This window comes from Chiloscyllium plagiosum, unplaced genomic scaffold (genome assembly GCF_037043375.1).
Source record: "Chiloscyllium plagiosum isolate Xiang-an unplaced genomic scaffold, Cpla_swu_hap1 HiC_scaffold_8, whole genome shotgun sequence".
Taxonomy (NCBI): Eukaryota; Metazoa; Chordata; class Chondrichthyes; order Orectolobiformes; family Hemiscylliidae; genus Chiloscyllium; species Chiloscyllium plagiosum.
The window spans coordinates 33,941,311-33,955,759 of NW_028270146.1; the positions used below are offsets into that span (position 1 = coordinate 33,941,311).

General features: G+C 41.9%; 1 protein-coding gene across 4 annotated transcripts in view; it reads left to right on the plus strand.

The window, feature by feature from the left end:
• The first annotated feature begins 3,919 nt into the window (after nucleotides 1–3,919).
• The window catches only part of lgmn (legumain), a 47,141-nt gene continuing 36,611 nt past the window's right edge, over nucleotides 3,920–14,449 (plus strand). The window contains exon 1 of one of the 4 annotated variants that reach the window (XM_087989689.1): nucleotides 3,920–4,142. The gene's annotated coding sequence lies outside the window, so the exon portion shown is untranslated. Of the gene's footprint in view, nucleotides 4,143–4,226; nucleotides 4,245–9,526; nucleotides 9,546–14,449 lie in introns of those variants that run through there. The other 3 variants (XM_087989690.1, XM_087989692.1, XM_087989691.1) reach the window with 3 other exon arrangements.

Genomic DNA, 14,449 nt, shown 5'->3' on the forward strand with positions numbered 1-14,449 from the left:
TTGCTGAACAAAGAGACCTAGGGGTGCAGCTGCATAGTTTCTTGAAAGTGGAGTTGTAGGTCGACAGGTGGTGAAGAAGACTTTGCATTCATTGGTCAGAACATTGAGTATAGGAGTTGGGGCATCATGGTGCAGTTGTACAGAACATTGGTCAGGCCACTTTTAGATTACTGCGAACAATTCTAGTTGCTCTTATATAGGAAGGATGTTGTTAAACTTGAGAGGGTGCAGGAATGATTTAAAAGTATATTGCTGGGACTGGACGGTTTGAGGAAGAGGCAAAGGCTAAGTAGGCTGGGTCTTTTATTTTCCCAAGTAGTGACAGAGGGTGAGGTGTGACCTTTTTAGTGTTAGTAAAATAGTTATGGGCATGGATAGGGTAAATAGCTAAGGTCTTTTTCCTCGCATTGGAGAGGCCAAAACAGAAGGTTAAGGTGAGAGGGGAAAGATTTAAAATTGACCTGAGGAGTAACTTTTTCACGCAGACGATAGTGCATGACAAATAAAGTGGTGGAGACAGGTATAACTACAACATTTAAAAGTCATATGGATGTATGTAAGAATAGAAGGAGTTTAAAAGGATATAGGTCAAGTGCTGGCAAATGAGACCAGTCTGTTTGGTGTGGAAGAGTTGAACTGAAGGATCTGTTTCTATGCTGTATGATTCCATGATGCCTTTAATTATACTGATGTATTCTCTTCTGAAACCACCAGATGTCAGTGGTGTATCATGAACAACGTGTACTTCTTGTGCAGCTGGGATTTTTTTTCTCATCAATCTTTTCAGAGATTATTAGACACCTCTGAAGCAGGTGTGATAATATGAACCAGACCTCCCAGTTCAGAGGCTGGGACACTACTACTGTGCCACAAGAGCATCCCCTTGCCAATAAAAGAAAATTGGGAAACATTGAGTTCTAAATAGTTACAGGTAAGTATTATAGTTAATTAACAAAATCAAAGTGGGACGCTTGTACCCAATTTATTTAGGATGGCTCACTAAGGAGTAGATGAATGGGCAAGAAGAAAATTGTCATCAATTAATTTTAAGGTAACAGATATAGTTTAAAAATGTCACCCATAAAGGACAAAAATTTAGAAGGTCTTTAGAAATCATTTCAAAACAGCCAGGACTGCTTCTGCCAAGACTGAAAAGGCCAGGAGATTTAAAAGAGGGCAGAAGATAGAAGGAGAATGAAATCCAAGGTGCAAGCATGAGTCAGCAGATAATTGATGCTGAATACAAAATGGCTTTGGGATCTGACTGACAGATCATACAAACTCTGATCTTCAGATCTCATGTGAATACAAGGATGCCCAGCAGAATGGGACAGCTGCAATTTTTATCTGTGTGTGTGTATGTAAAACAGTAGCTGGAAAACCTGGATTTAGATGATGATTAAGAATGGGGGAGAAATTCTTCCCCCCCGCCCCCCCAAAGAACTGGGTTTCTAGGATATGGAGGGTATAATCTAATGGAGTGGGAAGGGGAAGGGTGATAACACAGCATTAAGTAGGCTGAATAATATTTGATAAAGAGCATTTGTGATTGCAATGGAAAAAGGGCAAAATAAACTATATCTATTGCTGTAAATAATCTACAGCAATGTACAGGGCAGTTCATTCTTTGTAAAAAAGAATTGTCTGTTCCTATCGGCCATCACAAATATGTTTTTCTCTGACAACTCTATCACACTGGCAGACGTGCTGCTGAATGCATCAGTAAGATGATGTCAGTGCCCGACTACATTTCTCAATGTACCCAATCATCATTCATCTTGAACTCCATGGCACAACGTGAAATGTCACATACCAGGCTGGGTAAACACCATAGTGCTAGATTTGTGCTAAAACCCCAGCAACCATTTTGCAGACCCTGTCCCACTTATGTAGTAGGACTGTATGAAAGAACTGTGCAGAGGGTTTAGATCAACAGAGAAACTGATACCTAGTTGTGCCATCTCCTGCAAGAACATTAGTGGCATACTCAAGGACAGTATGACATTCTGAGGTTTGTCCATGTTCTGCTGGTCTTATAAAGACATTACTACAATGTAAGTTGGTAAAGATCACATCCGCCTGAGGGACCAACTCAATTCCTGTAACCAAGCAACTGTAACCAAGGATGTGGAGGTTTTAGAGAGGGTAGAAAATAGGTTTAGCAGGATGTTGCCAGGACTGGAGTGTAGTAGCTATAAGGAGAGGTTGGGTAAACTTGTTTTCGCTAGAGTGACAGAGGCTGAGAGGCAATTTGGAAGAAGTATACAAAAGTATGAGGGGCATGGATAAAGTGAATAGTCAGAATCTTTTCCAAGGGTGTAAATGCCAAATACTCGGGGGCACAGCTTTCAGTCGAGAAGAGTAAACTTTGAAGGAGATGTATAAGGCAAATGTTTACACAGAGTAGTAGAACATGCTGCCTAGTGAGGTGGTAAAAGCAGATTTGACAGCAACATTTAAGATGGACAGGCAAGGAGTAGAGGGATACAGATCATTTGTAGGCAGATGGGATTATTTTAGAATGGCATCACTGTCAGCACAGACATGATGGGCTGCAAGGTGAAAGTGAGGACACCAGATGCTGGAAATCAGAGTCACGAGTGTGTTGCTGGAAAAGCACAGCGGGTCAGGCAGCATCCGAGGAGCGGGAGAATCGACATTTCCTGATGAACAAAACATCGATTCTCCTGTTCCTCGGATGCTGCCATGATGGGCCGCAAGGCCTGTTCCTGAGTTTCATTGTTCTAAGTACTATGTATGGTTGAAGTATTTGAGATTGGAACTCTGGGATGGCCAACTGCATCTCAATGCCATATTCTAACTGGGTAGAATACTCTCACTCTGGCTTCCATCAGCTGAGTTGACTGGGTGGAGGTGGAAGGTTTTACAGTGAAGCCCTCAGTAATATGCGCAATAGGAGTTTCCTGCCGTTTTTCAGTGCCCGAGGTGAGCGGGTTGGGGGGCTGGTGGCAGAGTAGCGGAAATGGGGCGATTTATTTACAGCCGCAGCCTTCATACTGTTCAATGTTGACTATCATTTCCATATTGATAGCCAACTGAAGTCTGCTATTGAGAAAAGTCGAATCGATTCTATTACCCCTTCACTTCTTTACACTGTATATTTAACCATACAGCACAGATTTGATCAAAGTCACGAAAACTAGTGGTAAATATTGATGTTCATAACTTTGAAAGGGCGGCGAAGTTGCGATTTCAAACGGGGATTGTGAAATCCACTCAAGTTTTAGAATGGCTCAAATGCATTTTATACCTTTATATTAATTTCCAGAGAAAAAGAGATTATGCCTTTACCTAAAACTGTCAGCTGTGCGTGAATGTACAGTTATTACTAGGGTTTCGCTTTCACATCACTTCCCGATTCCAATTGCGGTCTGGCTAATCGAAAACAGTGGCATTTATATGCACAAATCAACAATGTTCAAATGAAAACATTTTATTTCCTTGTTTTTTTTCCCCTTCTCATGGCGTTACTTGCGCCACAGCATTCCAGGAAATGGATTCCTAGAAGCTAAATCATATTTAATCTGAGGGGAACTGGTCTATTTTAAAATGTAATCGACTGAACCCAAGGTCGAAATGTTCCTCTCTGTATTAAGAGCGATTATTTAAAACAAAACAGGCATTTACAGTTTGAGTAATTTCCCACTTTTTTAAAGCAAAATTAACCGATGCCCAGAATGCGTACAGTACTGCATTCACCATTCCCAATTTGGGATTGGTAGATTTTCTGCACCCTTTAACCTCCTTATTCTCTCAGGAAAAAAAAAGCCCATACACCTTTCCACTTTAGCATTTTAAAAGAAAACTTGATGCAGTATAGCTGTTTCACTGATATTTCTCCACCGCTTTTTTGTAAAAAAAAACATTTCTTTCTCTCTTCCTTTTCACTTTCCAGTTGATTTCGGTGGCCAGGGATTTGCAGAGAAGGGTTTGACTGGTGGATACAAGTGTCAGTCAGTGGCGAGTTCCTCTTTTACTGGAGCATAAAGCAGAGACTTGCGCAGACTGGCAATCAGTGCGAGCCAAGGGGCGAATGCAATCAAAGTAATTCAGGAAGGTAAGAGGGGGATTCTGCTTCCGCACCTTACAATAAAGATCCCTCAAGCAGGCATCAGTTGAAAGTAAGCATTGACGGAAATTAATACTGCGTTTTTAACGGGGAGGGTTGCTGTGTTTGCTAATTCCTTCTCAAGTCATGGTGTAATGAAACAAGACGTGAACTGGTAATCTGAAGGTCGATTTTTATTGTATTCGACTCACCCTTTTTATTGCAGTCATTATTTTAAATGGGCTGAAGACGGGTGGGGCAAGTACTTCATGAACAATGCGCTAGTTTTTCCTAGTCTTAGAAGTTTGGATGGATGGAGTGGTCTAATTTTATTGTTCATTCCCAGAATGTTTGTAGTAAAACGTGAATTGTTGTGTTGACTGGCGAAATCATACCGTAATTTTCAGCTGCCTTCGGGAAACTGTGTATTCATTTTCTTCCTGCAGATGAGAAGAAAATTAGCAGACCTGAACTATTGAACGCAAAATAAATGCTGGCATTAGGCATTGGCTTAGGTTGATCTTTTGTAGAAAGACCCTTCAACAGAATTGTCCAGTGGCAAAACAAGTAAAACATTACCTCAACTTTGTGTGTCAGGTGTAATGCTACATTTTTGGTCATTTTTGATTTGCAATAGCTCAAAACAAAATGCAGAAAATCAACGAACAGTTGACAACTGGAATAATTTTCAGGGAGTTTCTTTTTTATCTGTGCCTCCTTGGTTATTTATCTGTCCATCTCTTCTACAAACCTGCTGCTTAAAAGGGCTACTTACTGCTGATAGCAAGACTCAACATTTCCAGGGCACTATAAGTATACACTACTACAGCATTAACATTTGTAAGTTTCAGTATGATTCTCACATCACGTCACTACATGAGCATTCAGAGAAAAGAAAAGACCAGCTTATAGGCTAGATTGATGTTATGTCTTGATGAGTTTTCATCTTCACAACTTGCTAAACAATCTGCATATTGAGTATATTTAAGTTAATATGGATTGTGCGGAGTCTTGTCCAAGGCTTCAGCTAATACTACCTTGGTGTAATGTGTACAGCAGCTGAAAGATCCAGGTTTGACCTTTGAAGTTGTCCTTTTCCTAGTTGCGCTGTGGAGAAGGCTGAAGAACCTCTTCTACCCTTGACATTAGAATCCAGTCTTTTGGGACTAGTTACAGTCTCCTGCATTGACAATTGTTTTATCCCTTGCTAGTTAATCTATAGCTGGGAGCATTGATATCAGAGTTACCCTCTCCTTGGTAGAGTGTCAATGAAGGATAATTATTATGAACCACACCGTCAAGCACCTACCTTCACGACTGTGCCCGCAGTTTGAAACAGGGATTAGTACGTGAAGCCAGCGGCAGAAATTTGATAAGGAAAGGTTCTTGCGACTTACCATATGTGATTTTTTTTTTTGGCAAAAAGTGTCTTGACAGTCTTCACCTTCCTGGTTTTTAAGTCTCAACATATGAGTTTTATAACTCATTTTTGCATCACCCTGTACTATTGTGGGATTAGCATAGTATTACCTTTAGTGAGTTGGTTGATGAGCTTACAGAATGTGACAGGGTAAGTGCAGGGAAGATGTTTCGTCTGGCTGGAGAGTGTTTATGGGTTACATTCTCAGAACGGGAGGAGGAATCGCCTAATGAGAACTGGTTTCAGGGGGAATCTCTTCATTTGATGGGTTATGAATCATTGGAATGACCTGCCCCAAAGGGTTGTAAATGTTCATACTGAGTGAGTATAGAACATTACAGTGCAGAACAGGCCCTTCGACCCTCGATGGTTTCACAGGTCGGTGCAACAATCTAAAACCCATCTAACCTACACTATTCCGTTATTGTCCATATTTATCCAATGGTCATTTAAATGCCCTTAATCCACTACTGTTGCAGGCAGAGCATCCCATGCCCTTACTATTCTGAGTTAAGAACCTCCTTTGATATCTGTCCTATATCTGCCATCCCTCAATTTAAAGCTATGTCCCCTCAAGCCAGCCATCATTATCCAAGGAAAAAGGCTCTCACTGTCCACCCTGTCTAACCCTCTGATCATCTTGTATGCCTCAATTAAGTCACCTCTTAACCTTCTTCTCTCTAATGAAAACAATCTCAAGTCCCTCAGCCTTTCCTCATAAGACCTTCCCTCCATTCCAGGTAACATCCTGGTAAATCTCAACTGCACCCTTTCCAATGCTTTCACATACTTCCATCGGTGACCAGAATTGTACGCAATACTCCAAATGTGGCTGCACCAGAGTTTTGTACAGCTGCAACATGACCTCATAGCTCTGAAATGCAATCCCTTTGCCAATAAAAGTTAACACACCGTATGCCGCCTTAACGACCCTATCAACCTGGGTGGCAACTTTCAGGAATCTGTGCACATGGACACTGAGATCTCTGCTCATCTATACTACCAAGAATCTTATCATTAGCGCAGTACTCTGTATTCCTGTTGCTTCTTCCAAAGTGAATCAGCTCATACTCTTCCGCATTAAACTCCATTTGCCACCTCTTGGCCCAGCTCTGCAGCTTATCTATGTCTCTCTGTAACCTGCAACATCCTTCTGCAATGTCCACAACTCCACTGTTGTCATCTGCAAATTTACTAACCCATCCTTCTCCGCCCTCATCCAGGTCATTTATAAAAATGACAAACCGCAATGCCCCCAATACAGATCCTTGCAGCGCTAAGTAACTGAACTCCAGGATGAACATTTCCCATCAACCACCATCCTCTATATCTTCTTTCAGTTCGCCAATTTCTCATCCAAACCACTAAATCACCCTCCATTCTAAGCCTCTGTATTTTCTGCAATAGCCTACCATGGGGAACCTTATCAAACGCTTTACTAAAATCCACATACACCACGTTAGCTGCTTTACCCTCATCTCTCTGTTTGGCCACCTCCTCAAAAAACTCAATAAGGTTTGTGAGGCACGACCTACCCTTCACAAAACTGTGTTGACTATCCCTATCAAATTATTCCTTTCTAGGTGATTATAAGTCCTATCTCTTATAATCCTTTCCAAAACTTTGCCTGCAAAAGAAGTAAGGCTCACTAGTCTATAATTACTATATTCAAGACAGATATTGGGAGTTTTTGGATACTGAACGAATTGGGAATATGTGGATAGTATTTTTTTAAAAAAGTACAGTTGAGGTAACAATCATTAGTCTTAGGAAAAGAGTTAGCAAATTTAAAACAGTTGAAGAGAAACTACTTCTCCCAAAGGGTTGTGAATCTGTGGAATTCTCTACCCCAAAGTAAGGAGGAGTTGGACAGATTTTTAATTGGTAATCTGATTAAGGGATATGAAGAGAAAGCAGGAAAATGGGGATGAGGAGCATGTCAGCCATGATCGAATAGTGGAGCAGACTCGATGGACCAAATGGCCTAATTTTGCTCCTATATCTGATGAAATTAGGAACTTAGAAGTTCAAGTGGGATCTTATTGAATGGCAGGACAGGCTTAAAGGAATGAATGGCTTATTCCTGTTTATGTTTTGTATTTTAGTTCTCTTTTACAGAGCCCATATAATACACATGTAATGCTGTGTGTAAAATTTGCCCAAGTAAAATTTGGATGTCTTAAGAATAAAGAATTTATTTAAAAGTTACCACACTTTGCATTCAAACCAGCTGCCCAACCAACTGAGCTAAGCAACCTCCAATTTAATAAGAAAACTCATGGTGAATGAATCATTTGCTTCAGAAGCTGAAAACCATAGAGCTGACTTTAAATCTGTTATGCTAACCTTTGGACAACACTCTTGAGAGTTTGCAAAACCATTGCTTTGGTTCCAATTTAAACTTTTGTATTTGAAGAATTGAGAGCAGTGAGTATGTACTAGATGTACTGTTAACATAAGTGATTTCTGGGTGAGTTACTCCGAGGGTGATATGCTGCTTTATAAAGTGGCATAAAGCAAAATGTCTTACATATTTTGCATTTCTGACCATTTAGCTTACAAAATAGCTTAATTTTCCATTTAAATTGTTACTGTAAATTAAAATTGGCTAACAATGGATTCAATTTCCATAATATATAAATGTCTGGATTTGAACATTGATTCCAGGTAAATATTTATCAGAACCTGGGTTGAACATTTAGTTTATTTATAAGTAAGGTTCATTAATTACTCCTGTTGAATAGTCCTGGATGTTTTTCTCTATCTCTGTTGAGAAGCTGTGACTGTTTCTCATGGTGCACAGAAATTTCTGGTCCTGAATCTAAAATAGTTGGTGATAGCCAGACTTTTAGATATCGTCTACATTACTCTGTCTAGAATGATGTGATTCCATACCTCTGGAGCAGGTGGGACTTGAACTCAAGCCTTATGGCTCAGAGATAGGGACACTACCACTGCACCACAAGAAATCTAGCCAGACTGACTGCTATCCCAAAATGTCAAATGCTTCAGTTTTAAAGTATTAGGTTAACCATTTATGAAGCATGGACCCACCCCAGTTCTTCTAGCTAGGATGTGTAAATAGTTAATTGTTTCAGCTGTTCATTTGGATGACTGTAATTTTGTCAGATTTTAGGTGAGACAGAAAGAACAACTTTGTAACTCCAAGATAACCATTGGTGGGGCGACACGGTGGCACAGTGGTTAGCACTATTGCCTCACAGCGCCAGAACCTGGGTTCAATTCCGCCTCAGGTGACTGACTGTGTGGAGTTTGCACATTCTCCCTGTGTCTGCGTGGGTTTCCTCCGGGTGCTCCGGTTTCCTCCCACAGTCCAAAGATGTGCAGGTCAGGTGAATTGGCCATGCTAAATTGCCCCTAGTGTTAGGTAAGGGGTATATGTAGGGGTATGGGTGGGTTGCGCTTCGGCGGGTCGGTGTGGACTTGTTGGGCCGAAGGGCCTGTTTCCACACTGTAATGTAATGTAATCTAATCTAATCTAAATAACCGTTGTCATGGGCGTTTCTGTTTACCCTTGTTCATTGAATTTCAAAAGGCCTCTGGTGATTTTTGTGAGGTAAGCAGAGTCTGATTTCAACACTTGCTGAAGTCATGGGATAGTCATGTGACTTATGGGAACTATTTATATAAAGTATCCTGTGTCCATTTTAAAGATAGATTAGCTTTTCATCACAAAATTTGTAATATAATTACACATTTGAGATAAAGTAATGTTGTTGCTATAGTTGGGAGTTCACTCACTGAAGTCGGTTTTCAAAGGGATTTGTATGTAGGCTTGAACAAGGGTAGAAAAACTTCAGGTCATGGCAAAAGAGCAGAGGAATAGGGCTCATGCTCGAACCTTCAGAGAGTTGGTATAGTCCAAATGAGTGGAATGGGCTCTTATATGATTCAATAAATATGGCTGTAGCCATTATTGAAGTCAGGTGTTTTGCTTTGCTGAATAGAAAGCAGACCAGACGTCCTTTTGTGGCACAGTGGTAATGACCCCGCTCCTGGAGGGAGGCCCAGGTTCAAGTCCCACCTGCTCTGGAGGTATGTTTTAAAAAAAAGTCTCCTGAACCGGTTGGTTAGAAAAAAGAGATTAAATGAAACAAAATTAGAAAACAGACCAGGCAGAGGTTGTTGTGGAAAACAGATTCAAGAGCAGATGCTGTCAAATCTGCTGAATATTCGTTGTGATTTTTTAATTTAATTGCAGAAGCAGGGAATTCGTTCTTAAGATTAGAAATGAGTATTCATGAATGACTGGTAGAGTGGACTGCCTTGTTATCTATGTGAATAATTGAAATTCATTGAAAGAAATATTGTTTTTATTCATACTTTACATGTAATCCAAATCAGCTTGTTTACAAATGACCTTCTCTCCTGTATTGATTTAGTTTTCTTTGAAACAGATTTAAATGAACAATTGGTGGTTCATGCAGAATTCTCATATCCAGTATTTACAGCGTGAGATTTTATTATTTGCCTGAGTCATACGATCATATGACTGGGTTATTAAAGGAAAATATTGATCATGACATATGCAACATCCACTTCTGGAGGAAATAATGATCAAGGGAATATCAAGTGCAGCCGAGAAATTTGTAATGCCATGTAGTACAGAAGTTGTTGATTTTTAAGGTCATGAAGTCTAATTGCTGTCAAGTACTGAATGATCGTAAAGGGGTCAATTAGGTGTCAGTGAATATTCTGTCTCTGATCTATTAGATAGAATCTTCAAGGGTTCTGAGCGATGTGGCCTATGGTGTGATTGTGGCAGAATCAAGGCCATCTCAACGTCAATCTCATCTCACACCATCTTTATGCTTCTCCCAAGCAGCATGGTGAGATTCTCATTAGGAGGCAGCAAGATGCCAATTGATGCTTATTAATGACGTGGAATGCTTTTGTTAAGGGCATAACTCCCCTTGTTAATAGTCAGACTTCCAGTTAATCAAATTCACCAAGCAGGCTAGATGTTTTCAAATTTTGCGAAGGAAATCAGAAAGAGAACCGGATGGATTTAGCTAGCCACTTGTTCAGAGTAACCACCTTGTTGAAAACCAAGGACCAACATTTCAGAGCATCATCCAAAGATCCTGGCCTCGTGGCACATCTTTGATCCACTTGCGATATTGTTCTGCACTTCAATGCTGCATCTTGGGTAGTACCAGCTTCTATCACTGTAAAGCTGTAGCAAGGACACTGTGCACTCAGGGACAGACACCCAACTCGCAGACTGGACCGGGCTGAATCTCCTGGTCCTTTTTTCACTGTTCTTGTGTTCACTTACTCTAGGCCTACCTGGATGCTCACAGCATCCACACATTGCATGGTCTTGCTTTGCCCTTTTGCACTTTTATCCCCCTGTCAGATACAAGGCTCACATTACTGCTGTCTTGCTGTGTCACTTAGAGCAGATGCAAAGCCAGGGAGCTTGTCATAGGTTGTCAGCAGGCCTCGGTCATCAAGAGGAAGTTGGGAAGAGGTTTTACTTGAGCGTTCCTGGCACAGTAAGTCCAAGGCAGCCTCCATTACCAGTCCAGGCCCTGCTCAGCATGGTCAGAGTTTGTATCCTGTCCTCCTAAAGGGTGAGGAGCCGAATGACAGGCAGCACACAATGCCTCTTGACTCTTTCTGTCCTATTGTGAGCTGTTTGTCTCCTGCAATGAGTGAGAGACCGATGTTACAGTAGGAAAAAAGAAGGTGGGTAGGGCAGTTGGTGGTCATTAAAGGTCTAACAGAAAAAGGCCCTTCAGCCCATCAAGTCTGTTTTGGTCAAAAACAACCAGCTAACATTTGGTGGCTGTGGTGGTGTCCTGAGTGACTAGGCCATGCAGAAGACATGTAGGGTTTGGGGTGTGTGTGAGTGAGTGGGGAAGATGTTGCAGGCAATATTGAGAGTGTTAGAGCATTAAACTTGGTTGGAATTGGATGCAGTTCCAGAACGGAGTGAGTGTGAGAAGATGGTGGACTTTACTATGTTTGAGGGGAAAAGGCTATTGCACTTCCGACAATATTGTCACCCCAGACGGCTGAGGCTGCTTTAGAGGCTGGCAACCTCTGACCAGGCTGGCATGGTCTGTTGCCTTGACTTCTGCTGTTGGTCCTGAGGGAGGAGGAAATTAAAACTGTGCATCACCTAGCCAGTAGGACCTCCAGGTCCTTTCCTGCATTGCTGAGCATTGCTTTTTTTTTTCCCCGTCCAGAGTAAATGTCAGCAATCAAGCAGAACTGTTCTGCATGATGGTGCTTGTCTGAGTGTACAAAGATGGTGTGGCCACGAGGGATGCTTGTGAATCCTGGGATCTCTGGTGACCGGTAAACTATTCTGAGAATGGTATGTGGTAAGGTGGAGCAGAAATTGAATATGAGAGATGCCGTGGAGTGGGGTAGCTAATTAATGCGGCGTGTTTGTGAGAGACTTGCTAAGCCTGACAGCGAGGAATCCCTCTAAAATAATCAATGCAATGTGGATTTAGCCCACTGTATCTGATCAACTGTTCTTTTCTTTACTGTTCATTCGAAACAACTGTCACAGTTTGAAGAGACACTGAAGATACCATTCAGATGTACCACCTTCAAAATAACCACACTTCAATGATATTATTCATGCCAAGTTGAAGGAAGTTTTTAAGCAGTGGGATGTAATGGTGTGTTTGGACTTTGTTTTAATTTGGTTAAAATGAAGAAACATTATCAAGGTGAAAGTAGTGTATGATATTCTGTATCGCTAGGATAGTGTTGGACAGTACAGAATTTTTGGGTATGCTCCAATCTGGCAAAAGTTTAGTAGCAATTTCGAGAGCAGGTGGGTTCGCTCCATAATCTGATGGGCTCCTATAGATTGCTACCAAAGAATACGTGATTTCGAAAGATGGCTGTTGTGGTGGTTCAAGTCCAGAGGAGGGAAATTACTGCTTTTTCACAGACCTTTGGTGCTGCTTGAGTTTGGGAGCATGGAGGCAGTCAGCCTTATTGAGATTTAGCAGTGTAGAAGGCAGGACCTTTTGTTAGAACTGTGAGACATTTGTAGTTTGACAGAAATTGAGACTGTTAGGATTGATGGTATTAAAGGTGGGGGTTAGAACATAGAACATAGAACAATACAGCACAGAACAGGCCCTTCGGCCCACGATGTTGTGCCGAACATTTGTCCTAGCTTAAGCACCTATCCAATTGCCGCTTAAAGGTCACCAATGATTCTGACTGTGCCACTCCCACAGGCAGCACATTCCATGGCCCCACCACTCTCTGGGTAAAGAACCTACCCCTGACATCCCCCCCCATACCTTCCACCCTTCACCTTAAATTTATGTCCCCTTGTAACACTCTGTTGTACCCGGGGAAAAAGTCTCTGACTGTCTACTCTATCCATTCCCCGGATCATCTTATAAACCTCTATCAAGTCACCCCTCATCCTTCGCCGTTCCAATGAGAAAAGGCCGAGCACTCTCAACCTATCCTTGTACGACTTATTCTCCATTCCAGGCAACATCCTGGTAAATCTCCTCTGCACCCGCTCCAAAGCCTCCGCATCTTTCCTAAAATGAGGCGACCAGAACTGCACACAGTACTCCAAATGTGGCCTTACCAAGGTCCTATACAGCTGCAACATCACCTCACGACTCTTGAATTCAATCCCTCTGCTAATGAACGCTAATACACCATAGGCCTTCTTACAAGCTCTATCCACCTAAGTGGCAACTTTCAAAGATCTATGAACATCGACCCCAAGATCCCTCTGCTCCTCCATCTTACTAAGTACCCTACCATTAACCCTGTATTCCGCATTCTTATTTGTCCTTCCAAAATGGACAACCTCACACTTGACAGGGTTGAAATCCACCTGCCACTCCTCAGCCCAGCTCTGCATCATATCTAAGTCCCTTTGCAGCCGACAACAGCCCTCCTCACTATCCACAACTCCACCAATCTTCGTATCGTCTGCAAATTTACTGACCCACCCTACGACTCCCTCTTCCAAGTCATTAATAAAAATTGCAACAGCAGAAGACCCAGAACTTTGCCTGCGGAACTCCACTTGTAACTGGGCTCCAGGCTGAATATTTACCATCTACCACCACTCTCTGACTTCAACCGGTTAGCCAGTTCTCTATCCAACTGGCCAAATTTCCCACTATCCCATGCCTCCTGACTTTCCGCATAAGCCTACCATGGGGAACCTTATCAAATGCCTTACTAAAATCCATGTATACTACATCCATTGCTCTACCCTCTTCCACATGATTGGTCACCTCCTCAAAGAATTCAATAAGACTTGTAAGGCAAGACCTACCCTTCACAAATCCGTGCTGGCTGTCCCTAATCAAGCAGTGTCTTTCCAGATACTCATAAATCCTATCCCTCAGTACCCTTTCCATTACTTTGCCTACCACCAAAGTAGGACTAACTGGCCTGTAATTCCCGGGGTTATCCCTATTCCCTTTTTTGAACAGGGGCACAACATTCGCCCACTCTCCAGTTCCCTGGCACCACCCCCATTGACAGTGAAGACGAAAAGATCATTGCCAACGGCTCTGCAATTTCCTCTCTTGCTTCCCACATAATCCTAGGATATATCCCGTCAGGTCCGGGGGACTTGCCTATCCTCAAGTTTTTCAAGGGTTCTAGGGATTTTGGCAGAATTGATCTCTATCCTTTCATTGATTTTGTTATGCTGCCTGTTCAATATATAATATAAAAATTGGGGAAGGCTGAAGTTATTGTCTTTGGTCCCTGCCAAACACACAATTCCCTAGCCACCAACTCTGCCTATTTCTCTGACCTGTGCCTGGTATTTATTTGTTATAAGAACAGACTTGCTGAATTCCTCCAGCACTGACAGCAATAGAGGGGAGAGAAACAGGATGCTTGGCCATGAAGTGTCATGTTAGATTCAAAACATTTGACTCTGTTCCTCCTCTCTCAAACGCAGACAAACCTGCTGAGTT